Here is a 13732-nt window from a genome sequence, read left to right as displayed (position 1 = left end):
TTACAGCAACGTGCTATATGTTCTGAATGCCCGAATTGGGAATCTGTGTCAAAACTTTGTTAGGAATTATGTGATCCTTACTAGCTGGAAGTAAGGGAGATGGGGCATGAAGTTATTTCTAGGAGTTGGACACATACCAAGTTTAGCTCAGTTCTGGGCATCTTTGAAATACCTATACAAACTTGTTCCTACATAGTAACTTGCATCTTTGAATGAGAATGTGCTTGCTTAAGGCAACGTGCTATATGTTCTGAATGCCCGAATTGGGAATCTGTGTCAAAACTTTGTTAGGAATTATGTGATCCTTACTAGCTGGAAGTAAGGGAGATGGGGCATGAAGTTATTTCTAGGAGTTGGACACATACCAAGTTTAGCTCAGTTCTGGGCATCTTTGAAATACCTATACAAACTTGTTCCTACATAGTAACTTGCAACTTTGAATGAGAATGTGCTTGCTTACAGCAACGTGCTATATGTTCTGAATGCCCGAATTGGGAATCTGTGTCAAAACTTTGTTAGGAATTATGTGATCCTTACTAGCTGGAAGTAAGGGAGATGGGGCATGAAGTTATTTCTAGGAGTTGGACACATACAACGTTTAGCTCAGTTCTGGGCATTTTTGAAATACCTATACAAACTTGTTCCTACATAGTAACTTGCAACTTTGAATGAGAATGTGCTTGCTTGCAGCAACGTGCTATATGTTCTGAATGCCCGAATAGGGAATCTGTGTCAAAACTTTGTTAGGAATTATGTGATCCTTACTAGCTGGAAGTAAGGGAGATGGGGCATGAAGTTATTTCTAGGAGTTGGACACATACCAAGTTGAGCTCAGTTCTGGGCATCTTTGAAATACCTATACAAACTTGTTCCTACCTAGTAACTTGCATCTTTGAATGAGAATCTGCTTGCTTATAGCAACGTGCTATATGTTCTGAATGCCCGAATAGGGAATCTGTGTCAAAACTTTGTTAGGAATTATGTGATCCTTACTAGCTGGAAGTAAGGGAGATGGGGCATGAAGTTATTTCTAGGAGTTGGACACATACCAAGTTTAGCTCAGTTCTGGGCATCTTTGAAATACCTATACAAACTTGTTCCTACCTAGTAACTTGCAACTTTGAATGAAAATGTGCTTGCTTACAGCAACGTGCTATATGTTCTGAATGCCCGAATAGGGAAGCTCTGTCAAAACTTTGTTAGGAATTATGTGATTCTTACTAGCTGGAAGTAAGGGAGATGGGGCATGAAGTTATTTCTTGGAGTTGGACACATACCAAGTTTAGCTCAGTTCTGGGCATCTTTGAAATACCTATACAAACTTGTTCCTACATAGTAACTTGCATCTTTGAATGAGAATGTGCTTGCTTGCAGCAACGTGCTATATGTTCTGAATGCCCGAATAGGGAATCTGTGTCAAAACTTTGTTAGCAATTATGTGATCCTTACTAGCTGGAAGTAAGGGAGATGGGGCATTAAGTTATTTCTTGGAGTTGGACACATACCAAGTTTAGCTCAGTTCTGGGCATCTTTGAAATACCTATACAAACTTGTTCCTACATTGTAACTTGCATCTTTGAATGAGAATGTGCTTGCTTACAGCAACGTGCTATATGTTCTGAATGCCCGAATTGGCAATCTGTGTCAAAACTTTGTTAGGAATTATGTGATCCTTACTAGCTGGAAGTAAGGGAGATGGGGCATGAAGTTATTTCTAGGAGTTGGACACATACCAAGTTTAGCTCAGTTCTGGGCATCTTTGAAATACCTATACAAACTTGTTCCTACATAGTAACTTGCAACTTTGAATGAGAATGTGCTTGCTTACAGCAACGTGCTATATGTTCTGAATGCCCGAATTGGGAATCTGTGTCAAAACTTTGTTAGGAATTATGTGATCCTTACTAGCTGGAAGTAAGGGAGATGGGGCATGAAGTTATTTCTAGGAGTTGGACACATACCAAGTTTAGCTCAGTTCTGGGCATCTTTGAAATACCTATACAAACTTGTTCCTACATAGTAACTTGCATCTTTGAATGAGAATGTGCTTGCTTACAGCAACGTGCTATATGTTCTGAATGCCCGAATTGGGAATCTGTGTCAAAACTTTGTTAGGAATTATGTGATCCTTACTAGCTGGAAGTAAGGGAGATGGGGCATGAAGTTATTTCTAGGAGTTGGACACATACCAAGTTTAGCTCAGTTCTGGGCATCTTTGAAATACCTATACAAACTTGTTCCTACATAGTAACTTGCATCTTTGAATGAGAATGTTCTTGCTTACAGCAACGTGCTATATGTTCTGAATGCCCGAATTGGGAATCTGTGTCAAAACTTTGTTAGGAATTATGTGATCCTTACTAGCTGGAAGTAAGGGAGATGGGGCATGAAGTTATTTCTAGGAGTTGGACACATACCATGTTTAGCTCAGTTCTGGGCATTTTTGAAATACCTATACAAACTTGTTCCTACATAGTAACTTGCAACTTTGAATGAGAATGTGCTTGCTTGCAGCAACGTGCTATATGTTCTGAATGCCCGAATAGGGAATCTGTGTCAAAACTTTGTTAGGAATTATGTGATCCTTACTAGCTGGAAGTAAGGGAGATGGAGCATGAAGTTATTTCTTGGAGTTGGACACATACCAAGTTTAGCTCAGTTCTGGGCATCTTTGAAATACCTATACAAACTTGTTCCTACCTAGTAACTTCCATCTTTGAATGAGAATGTGCTTGCTTGCAGCAACGTGCTATATGTTCTGAATGCCCGAATAGGGAATCTGTGTCAAAACTTTGTTAGGAATTATGTGATCCTTACTAGCTGGAAGTAAGGGAGATGGGGCATGAAGTTATTTCTAGGAGTTGGACACATACAACGTTTAGCTCAGTTCTGGGCATCTTTGAAATACCTATACAAACTTGTTCCTACATAGTAACTTGCATCTTTGAATGAGAATGTGCTTGCTTGCAGCAACGTGCTATATGTTCTGAATGCCCGAATAGGGAATCTGTGTCAAAACTTTGTTAGGAATTATGTGATCCTTACTAGCTGGAAGTAAGGGAGATGGGGAATGAAGTTATTTCTAGGAGTTGGACACATACCAAGTTTAGCTCAGTTCTGGGCATCTTTGAAATACCTATACAAACTTGTTCCTACATAGTAACTTGCATCTTTGAATGAGAATGTGCTTGCTTACAGCAACGTGCTATATGTTCTGAATGCCCGAATTGGCAATCTGTGTCAAAACTTTGTTAGGAATTATGTGATCCTTACTAGCTGGAAGTAAGGGAGATGGGGCATGAAGTTATTTCTAGGAGTTGGACACATACCAAGTTTAGCTCAGTTCTGGGCATCTTTGAAATACCTATACAAACTTGTTCCTACATAGTAACTTGCAACTTTGAATGAGAATGTGCTTGCTTACAGCAACGTGCTATATGTTCTGAATGCCCGAATTGGGAATCTGTGTCAAAACTTTGTTAGGAATTATGTGATCCTTACTAGCTGGAAGTAAGGGAGATGGGGCATGAAGTTATTTCTAGGAGTTGGACACATACCAAGTTTAGCTCAGTTCTGGGCATCTTTGAAATACCTATACAAACTTGTTCCTACATAGTAACTTGCATCTTTGAATGAGAATGTGCTTGCTTACAGCAACGTGCTATATGTTCTGAATGCCCGAATTGGGAATCTGTGTCAAAACTTTGTTAGGAATTATGTGATCCTTACTAGCTGGAAGTAAGGGAGATGGGGCATGAAGTTATTTCTAGGAGTTGGACACATACCAAGTTTAGCTCAGTTCTGGGCATCTTTGAAATACCTATACAAACTTGTTCCTACATAGTGACTTGCATCTTTGAATGAGAATGTTCTTGCTTACAGCAACGTGCTATATGTTCTAAATGCCCGAATTGGGAATCTGTGTCAAAACTTTGTTAGGAATTATGTGATCCTTACTAGCTGGAAGTAAGGGAGATGGGGCATGAAGTTATTTCTAGGAGTTGGACACATACCAAGTTTAGCTCAGTTCTGGGCATTTTTGAAATACCTATACAAACTTGTTCCTACATAGTAACTTGCAACTTTGAATGAGAATGTGCTTGCTTGCAGCAACGTGCTATATGTTCTGAATGCCCGAATAGGGAATCTGTGTCAAAACTTTGTTAGGAATTATGTGATCCTTACTAGCTGGAAGTAAGGGAGATGGAGCATGAAGTTATTTCTTGGAGTTGGACACATACCAAATTTAGCTCAGTTCTGGGCATCTTTGAAATACCTATACAAACTTGTTCCTACCTAGTAACTTCCATCTTTGAATGAGAATGTGCTTGATTGCAGCAACGTGCTATATGTTCTGAATGCCCGAATAGGGCATCTGTGTCAAAACTTTGTTAGAAATTATGTGATCCTTACTAGCTGGAAGTAAGGGAGATGGGGCATGAAGTTATTTCTAGGAGTTGGACACATACCAAGTTTAGCTCAGTTCTGGGCATCTTTGAAATACCTATACAAACTTGTTCCTACCTAGTAACTTGCATCTTTGAATGAGAATCTGCTTGCTTATAGCAACGTGCTATATGATCTGAATGCCCGAATAGGGCATCTGTGTCAAAACTTTGTTAGGAATTATGTGATCCTTACTAGCTGGAAGTAAGGGAGATGGGGCATGAAGTTATTTCTAGGAGTTGGACACATACCAAGTTTAGCTCAGTTCTGGGCATCTTTGAAATACCTATACAAACTTGTTCCTACATAGTAACTTGCAACTTTGAATGAAAAGGTGGTTGCTTACAGCAACGTGCTATATGTTCTGAATGCCCGAATTGGGAATCTGTGTCAAAACTTTGTTAGGAATTATGTGATCCTTACTAGCTGGAAGTAAGGGAGATGGGGCATGAAGTTATTTCTAGGAGTTGGACACATACCAAGTTTAGCTCAGTTCTGGGCATCTTTGAAATACCTATACAAACTTGTTCCTACATAGTAACTTGCATCTTTGAATGAGAATGTGCTTGCTTACAGCAACGTGCTATATGTTCTGAATGCCCGAATTGGGAATCTGTGTCAAAACTTTGTTAGGAATTATGTGATCCTTACTAGCTGGAAGTAAGGGAGATGGGGCATGAAGTTATTTCTAGGAGTTGGACACATAGCAAGTCTAACTCAGTTCTGGGCATCTTTGAAATACCTATACAAACTTGTTCCTACATAGTAACTTGCATCTTTGAATGGGAATCTGCTTGCTTACAGCAACGTGCTATATGTTCTGAATGCCCGAATTGGGAATCTGTGTCAAAACTTTGTTAGGAATTATGTGATCCTTACTAGCTGGAAGTAAGGGAGATGGGGCATGAAGTTATTTCTAGGAGTTGGACACATACCAAGTTTAGCTCAGTTCTGGGCATCTTTGAAATACCTATACAAACTTGTTCCTACATAGTAACTTGCATCTTTGAATGAGAATGTGCTTGCTTGCAGCAACGTGCTATATGTTCTGAATGCCCGAATAGGGAATCTGTGTCAAAACTTTGTTAGGAATTATGTGATCCTTACTAGCTGGAAGTAAGGGAGATGGGGCATGAAGTTATTTCTAGGAGTTGGACACATACCAAGTTTAGCTCAGTTCTGGGCATCTTTGAAATACCTATACAAACTTGTTCCTACATAGTAACTTGCATCTTTGAATGAGAATGTGCTTGCTTACAGCAACGTGCTATATGTTCTGAATGCCCGAATTGGCAATCTGTGTCAAAACTTTGTTAGGAATTATGTGATCCTTACTAGCTGGAAGTAAGGGAGATGGGGCATGAAGTTATTTCTAGGAGTTGGACACATACCAAGTTTAGCTCAGTTCTGAGCATTTTTGAAATACCTATACAAACTTGTTCCTACATAGTAACTTGCAACTTTGAATGAGAATGTGCTTGCTTACAGCAACGTGCTATATGTTCTGAATGCCCGAATAGGGAATCTGTGTCAAAACTTTCTTAGGAATTATGTGATCCTTACTAGCTGGAAGTAAGGGATATGGAGCATGAAGTTATTTCTTGGAGTTGGACACATACCAAGTTTAGCTCAGTTCTGGGCATCTTTGAAATACCTATACAAACTTGTTCCTACCTAGTAACTTCCATCTTTGAATGAGAATGTGCTTGATTGAAGCAACGTGCTATATGTTCTGAATGCCCGAATAGGGCATCTGTGTCAAAACTTTGTTAGAAATTATGTGATCCTTACTAGCTGGAAGTAAGGGAGATGGGGCATGAAGTTATTTCTAGGAGTTGGACACATACCAAGTTTAGCTCAGTTCTGGGCATCTTTGAAATACCTATACAAACTTGTTCCTACCTAGTAACCTGCATCTTTGAATGAGAATCTGCTTGCTTATAGCAACGTGCTATATGTTCTGAATGCCCGAATAGGGAATCTGTGTCAAAACTTTGTTAGGAATTATGTGATCCTTACTAGCTGGAAGTAAGGGAGATGGGGCATGAAGTTATTTCTAGGAGTTGGACACATACCAAGTTTAGCTCAGTTCTGGGCATCTTTGAAATACCTATACAAACTTGTTCCTACCTAGTAACTTGCAACTTTGAATGAAAATGTGCTTGCTTACAGCAACGTGCTATATGTTCTGAATGCCCGAATTGGGAATCTGTGTCAAAACTTTGTTAGGAATTATGTGATCCTTACTAGCTGGAAGTAAGGGAGATGGGGCATGAAGTTATTTCTAGGAGTTGGACACATACCAAGTTTAGCTCAGTTCTGGGCATCTTTGAAATACCTATACAAACTTGTTCCTACATAGTAACTTGCATCTTTGAATGAGAATGTGCTTGCTTGCAGCAACGTGCTATATGTTCTGAATGCCGGAATAGGGAATCTGTGTCAAAACTTTGTTAGGAATTATGTGATCCTTACTAGCTGGAAGTAAGGGAGATGGGGCATGAAGTTATTTCTAGGAGTTGGACACATACAACGTTTAGCTCAGTTCTGGGCATCTTTGAAATACCTATACAAACTTGTTCCTACATAGTAACTTGCATCTTTGAATGAGAATGTGCTTGCTTGCAGCAACGTGCTATATGTTCTGAATGCCCGAATAGGGAATCTGTGTCAAAACTTTGTTAGGAATTATGTGATCCTTACTAGCTGGAAGTAAGGGAGATGGGGCATGAAGTTATTTCTAGGAGTTGGACACATACCAAGTTTAGCTCAGTTCTGGGCATCTTTGAAATACCTATACAAACTTGTTCCTACATAGTAACTTGCATCTTTGAATGAGAATGTGCTTGCTTACAGCAACGTGCTATATGTTCTGAATGCCCGAATTGGCAATCTGTGTCAAAACTTTGTTAGGAATTATGTGATCCTTACTAGCTGGAAGTAAGGGAGATGGGGCATGAAGTTATTTCTAGGAGTTGGACACATACCAAGTTTAGCTCAGTTCTGGGCATCTTTGAAATACCTATACAAACTTGTTCCTCCATAGTAACTTGCAACTTTGAATGAGAATGTGCTTGCTTACAGCAACGTGCTATATGTTCTGAATGCCCGAATTGGGAATCTGTGTCAAAACTTTGTTAGGAATTATGTGATCCTTACTAGCTGGAAGTAAGGGAGATGGGGCATGAAGTTATTTCTAGGAGTTGGACACATACCAAGTTTAGCTCAGTTCTGGGCATCTTTGAAATACCTATACAAACTTGTTCCTACATAGTAACTTGCATCTTTGAATGAGAATGTGCTTGCTTACAGCAACGTGCTATATGTTCTGAATGCCCGAATTGGGAATCTGTGTCAAAACTTTGTTAGGAATTATGTGATCCTTACTAGCTGGAAGTAAGGGAGATGGGGCATGAAGTTATTTCTAGGAGTTGGACACATACCAAGTTTAGCTCAGTTCTGGGCATCTTTGAAATACCTATACAAACTTGTTCCTACATAGTAACTTGCAACTTTGAATGAAAATGTGCTTGCTTACAGCAACGTGCTATATGTTCTGAATGCCCGAATTGGGAATCTGTGTCAAAACTTTGTTAGGAATTATGTGATCCTTACTAGCTGGAAGTAAGGGAGATGGGGCATGAAGTTATTTCTAGGAGTTGGACACATACCAAGTTTAGCTCAGTTCTGGGCATCTTTGAAATACCTATACAAACTTGTTCCTACATAGTAACTTGCATCTTTGAATGAGAATGTGCTTGCTTGCAGCAACGTACTATATGTTCTGAATGCCCGAATAGGGAATCTGTGTCAAAACTTTGTTAGGAATTATGTGATCCTTACTAGCTGGAAGTAAGGGAGATGGGGCATGAAGTTATTTCTAGGAGTTGGACACATACCAAGTTTAGCTCAGTTCTGGGCATCTTGAAATACCTATACAAACTTGTTCCTACATAGTAACTTGCATCTTTGAATGAGAATGTGCTTGCTTACAGCAACGTGCTATATGTTCTGAATGCCCGAATTGGCAATCTGTGTCAAAACTTTGTTAGGAATTATGTGATCCTTACTAGCTGGAAGTAAGGGAGATGGGGCATGAAGTTATTTCTAGGAGTTGGACACATACCAAGTTTAGCTCAGTTCTGAGCATTTTTGAAATACCTATACAAACTTGTTCCTACATAGTAACTTGCAACTTTGAATGAGAATGTGCTTGCTTACAGCAACGTGCTATATGTTCTGAATGCCCGAATAGGGAATCTGTGTCAAAACTTTCTTAGGAATTATGTGATCCTTACTAGCTGGAAGTAAGGGATATGGAGCATGAAGTTATTTCTTGGAGTTGGACACATACCAAGTTTAGCTCAGTTCTGGGCATCTTTGAAATACCTATACAAACTTGTTCCTACCTAGTAACTTCCATCTTTGAATGAGAATGTGCTTGATTGAAGCAACGTGCTATATGTTCTGAATGCCCGAATAGGGCATCTGTGTCAAAACTTTGTTAGAAATTATGTGATCCTTACTAGCTGGAAGTAAGGGAGATGGGGCATGAAGTTATTTCTAGGAGTTGGACACATACCAAGTTTAGCTCAGTTCTGGGCATCTTTGAAATACCTATACAAACTTGTTCCTACCTAGTAACTTGCATCTTTGAATGAGAATCTGCTTGCTTATAGCAACGTGCTATATGTTCTGAATGCCCGAATAGGGAATCTGTGTCAAAACTTTGTTAGGAATTATGTGATCCTTACTAGCTGGAAGTAAGGGAGATGGGGCATGAAGTTATTTCTAGGAGTTGGACACATACCAAGTTTAGCTCAGTTCTGGGCATCTTTGAAATACCTATACAAACTTGTTCCTACCTAGTAACTTGCAACTTTGAATGAAAATGTGCTTGCTTACAGCAACGTGCTATATGTTCTGAATGCCCGAATTGGGAATCTGTGTCAAAACTTTGTTAGGAATTATGTGATCCTTACTAGCTGGAAGTAAGGGAGATGGGGCATGAAGTTATTTCTAGGAGTTGGACACATAGCAAGTCTAACTCAGTTCTGGGCATCTTTGAAATACCTATACAAACTTGTTCCTACATAGTAACTTGCATCTTTGAATGGGAATCTGCTTGCTTACAGCAACGTGCTATATGCTCTGAATGCCCGAATTGGGAATCTGTGTCAAAACTTTGTTAGGAATTATGTGATCCTTACTAGCTGGAAGTAAGGGAGATGGGGCATGAAGTTATTTCTAGGAGTTGGACACATACCAAGTTTAGCTCAGTTCTGGGCATCTTTGAAATACCTATACAAACTTGTTCCTACATAGTAACTTGCATCTTTGAATGAGAATGTGCTTGCTTGCAGCAACGTGCTATATGTTCTGAATGCCCGAATAGGGAATCTGTGTCAAAACTTTGTTAGGAATTATGTGATCCTTACTAGCTGGAAGTAAGGGAGATGGGGCATGAAGTTATTTCTAGGAGTTGGACACATACCAAGTTTAGCTCAGTTCTGGGCATCTTTGAAATACCTATACAAACTTGTTCCTACATAGTAACTTGCATCTTTGAATGAGAATGTGCTTGCTTACAGCAACGTGCTATATGTTCTGAATGCCCGAATTGGCAATCTGTGTCAAAACTGTGTTAGGAATTATGTGATCCTTACTAGCTGGAAGTAAGGGAGATGGGGCATGAAGTTATTTCTAGGAGTTGGACACATACCAAGTTTAGCTCAGTTCTGGGCATCTTTGAAATACCTATACAAACTTGTTCCTACATAGTAACTTGCAACTTTGAATGAGAATGTGCTTGCTTACAGCAACGTGCTATATGTTCTTAATGCCCGAATAGGGAATCTGTGTCAAAACTTTGTTAGGAATTATGTGATCCTTACTAGCTGGAAGTAAGGGAGATGGGGCATGAAGTTATTTCTAGGAGTTGGACACATACCAAGTTTAGCTCAGTTCTGGGCATCTTTGAAATACCTATACAAACTTGTTCCTACATAGTAACTTGCATCTTTGAATGAGAATGTGCTTGCTTACAGCAACGTGCTACATGTTCTGAATGCCCGAATTGGCAATCTGTATCAAAACTTTGTTAGGAATTATGTGATCCTTACTAGCTGGAAGTAAGGGAGATGGGGCATGAAGTTATTTCTAGGAGTTGGACACATACCAAGTTTAGCTCAGTTCTGGGCATCTTTGAAATACCTATACAAACTTGTTCCTACATAGTAACTTGCAACATTGAATGAGAATGTGCTTGCTTACAGCAACGTGCTATATGTTCTGAATGCCCGAATTGGGAATCTGTGTCAAAACTTTGTTAGGAATTATGTGATCCTTACTAGCTGGAAGTAAGGGAGATGGGGCATGAATTTATTTCTAGGAGTTGGACACATACCAAGTTTAGCTCAGTTCTGGGCATCTTTGAAATACCTATACATACTTTTTCCTACATAGTAACTTGCATCTTTGAATGAGAATCTGCTTGCTTACAGCAACGTGCTATATGTTCTGAATGCCCGAATTGGGAATCTGTGTCAAAACTTTGTTAGGAATTATGTGATCCTTACTAGCTGGAAGTAAGGGAGATGGGGCATGAAGTTATTTCTAGGAGTTGGACACATACCAAGTTTAGCTCAGTTCTGGGCATCTTTGAAATACCTATACAAACTTGTTCCTCCATAGTAACTTGCATCTTTGAATGAAAATGTGCTTGCTTGCAGCAACGTGCTATATGTTCTGAGTGCCCGAATAGGGAATCTGTGTCAAAACTTTGTTAGGAATTATGTGATCCTTACTAGCTGGAAGTAAGGGAGATGGGGCATGAAGTTATTTCTAGGAGTTGGACACATACAACGTTTAGCTCAGTTCTGGGCATCTTTGAAATACCTATACAAACTTGTTCCTACATAGTAACTTGCATCTTTGAATGAGAATGTACTTGCTTGCAGCAACGTGCTATATGTTCTGAATGCCCGAATAGGGAATCTGTGTCAAAACTTTGCTAGGAATTATGTGATCCTTACTAGCTGGAAGTAAGGGAGATGGGGCATGAAGTTATTTCTAGGAGTTGGACACATACCAAGTTTAGCTCAGTTCTGGGCATCTTTGAAATACCTATACAAACTTGTTCCTACATAGTAACTTGCAACTTTGAATGAGAATGTGCTTGCTTACAGCAACGTGCTATATGTTCTGAATGCCCGAATTGGGAATCTGTGTCAAAAGTTTGTTAGGAATTATGTGATCCTTACTAGCTGGAAGTAAGGGAGATGGGGCATGAAGTTATTTCTAGGAGTTGGACACATACCAAGTTTAGCTCAGTTCTGGGCATCTTTGAAATACCTATACAAACTTGTTCCTACCTAGTAACTTGCATCTTTGAATGAGAATGTGCTTGCTTACAGCAACGTGCTATATGTTCTGAATGCCCGAATTGGGAATCTGTGTCAAAACTTTGTTAGGAATTATGTGATCCTTACTAGCTGGAAGTAAGGGAGATGGGGCATGAAGTTATTTCTAGGAGTTGGACACATACCAAGTTTAGCTCAGTTCTGGGCATCTTTGAAATACCTATACAAACTTGTTCCTACATAGTAACTTGCAACTTTGAATGAGAATGTGCTTGCTTGCAGCAACGTGCTATATGTTCTGAATGCCCGAATTGGGAATCTGTGTCAAAACTTTGTTAGGAATTATGTGATCCTTACTAGCTGGAAGTAAGGGAGATGGGGCATGAAGTTATTTCTAGGAGTTGGACACATACCAAGTTTAGCTCAGTTCTGGGCATCTTTGAAATACCTATACAAACTTGTTCCTACATAGTAACTTGCAACTTTGAATGAGAATGTGCTTGCTTACAGCAACGTGCTATATGTTCTGAATGCCCGAATTGGGAATCTGTGTCAAAACTTTGTTAGGAATTATGTGATCCTTACTAGCTGGAAGTAAGGGAGATGGGGCATGAAGTTATTTCTAGGAGTTGGACACATACCAAGTTTAGCTCAGTTCTGGGCATCTTTGAAATACCTATACAAACTTGTTCCTACATAGTAACTTGCAACTTTGAATGAGAATGTGCTTGCTTACAGCAACGTGCTATATGTTCTGAATGCCCGAATTGGCAATCTGTGTCAAAACTTTGTTAGGAATTATGTGATCCTTACTAGCTGGAAGTAAGGGAGATGGGGCATGAAGTTATTTCTAGGAGTTGGACACATACCAAGTTTAGCTCAGTTCTGGGCATCTTTGAAATACCTATACAAACTTGTTCCTACATAGTAACTTGCAACTTTGAATGAAAATGTGCTTGCTTACAGCAACGTGCTATATGTTCTGAATGCCCGAATTGGGAATCTGTGTCAAAACTTTGTTAGGAATTATGTGATCCTTACTAGCTGGAAGTAAGGGAGATGGGGCATGAAGTTATTTCTAGGAGTTGGACACATACCAAGTTGAGCTCAGTTCTGGGCATCTTTGAAATGCCTATACAAACTTGTTCCTACATAGTAACTTGCATCTTTGAATGAGAATCTGCTTGCTTACAGCAACGTGCTATATGTTCTGAATGCCCGAATTGGGAATCTGTGTCAAAACTTTGTTAGGAATTATGTGATCCTTACTAGCTGGAAGTAAGGGAGATGGGGCATGAAGTTATTTCTAGGAGTTGGACACATACCAAGTTTAGCTCAGTTCTGGACATCTTTGAAATACCTATACAAACTTGTTCCTACATAGTAACTTGCATCTTTGAATGAGAATGTGCTTGCTTACAGCAACGTGCTATATGTTCTGAATGCCCGAATTGGCAATCTGTGTCAAAACTTTGTTAGGAATTATGTGATCCTTACTAGCTGGAAGTAAGGGAGATGGGGCATGAAGTTATTTCTAGGAGTTGGACACATACCAAGTTTAGCTCAGTTCTGGGCATTTTTGAAATACCTATAGAAACTTGTTCCTACATAGTAACTTGCAACTTTGAATGAGAATGTGCTTGCTTGCAGCAACGTGCTATATGTTCTGAATGCCCGAATAGGGAATCTGTGTCAAATCTTTGTTAGAAATTATGTGATCCTTACTAGCTGGAAGTAAGGGAGATGGGGCATGAAGTTATTTCTAGGAGTTGGACACATACCAAGTTGAGCTCAGTTCTGGGCATCTTTGAAATACCTATACAAACTTGTTCCTACCTAGTAACTTGCATCTTTGAATGAGAATCTGCTTGCTTATAGCAACGTGCTATATGTTCTGTATGCCCGAATAGGGAATCTGTGTCAAA

Source organism: Diceros bicornis, chromosome 19, assembly GCF_020826845.1.
Source record: "Diceros bicornis minor isolate mBicDic1 chromosome 19, mDicBic1.mat.cur, whole genome shotgun sequence".
Lineage (NCBI taxonomy): Eukaryota > Metazoa > Chordata > Mammalia > Perissodactyla > Rhinocerotidae > Diceros > Diceros bicornis.
Note: the sequence above shows the minus strand (reverse complement) of the source record.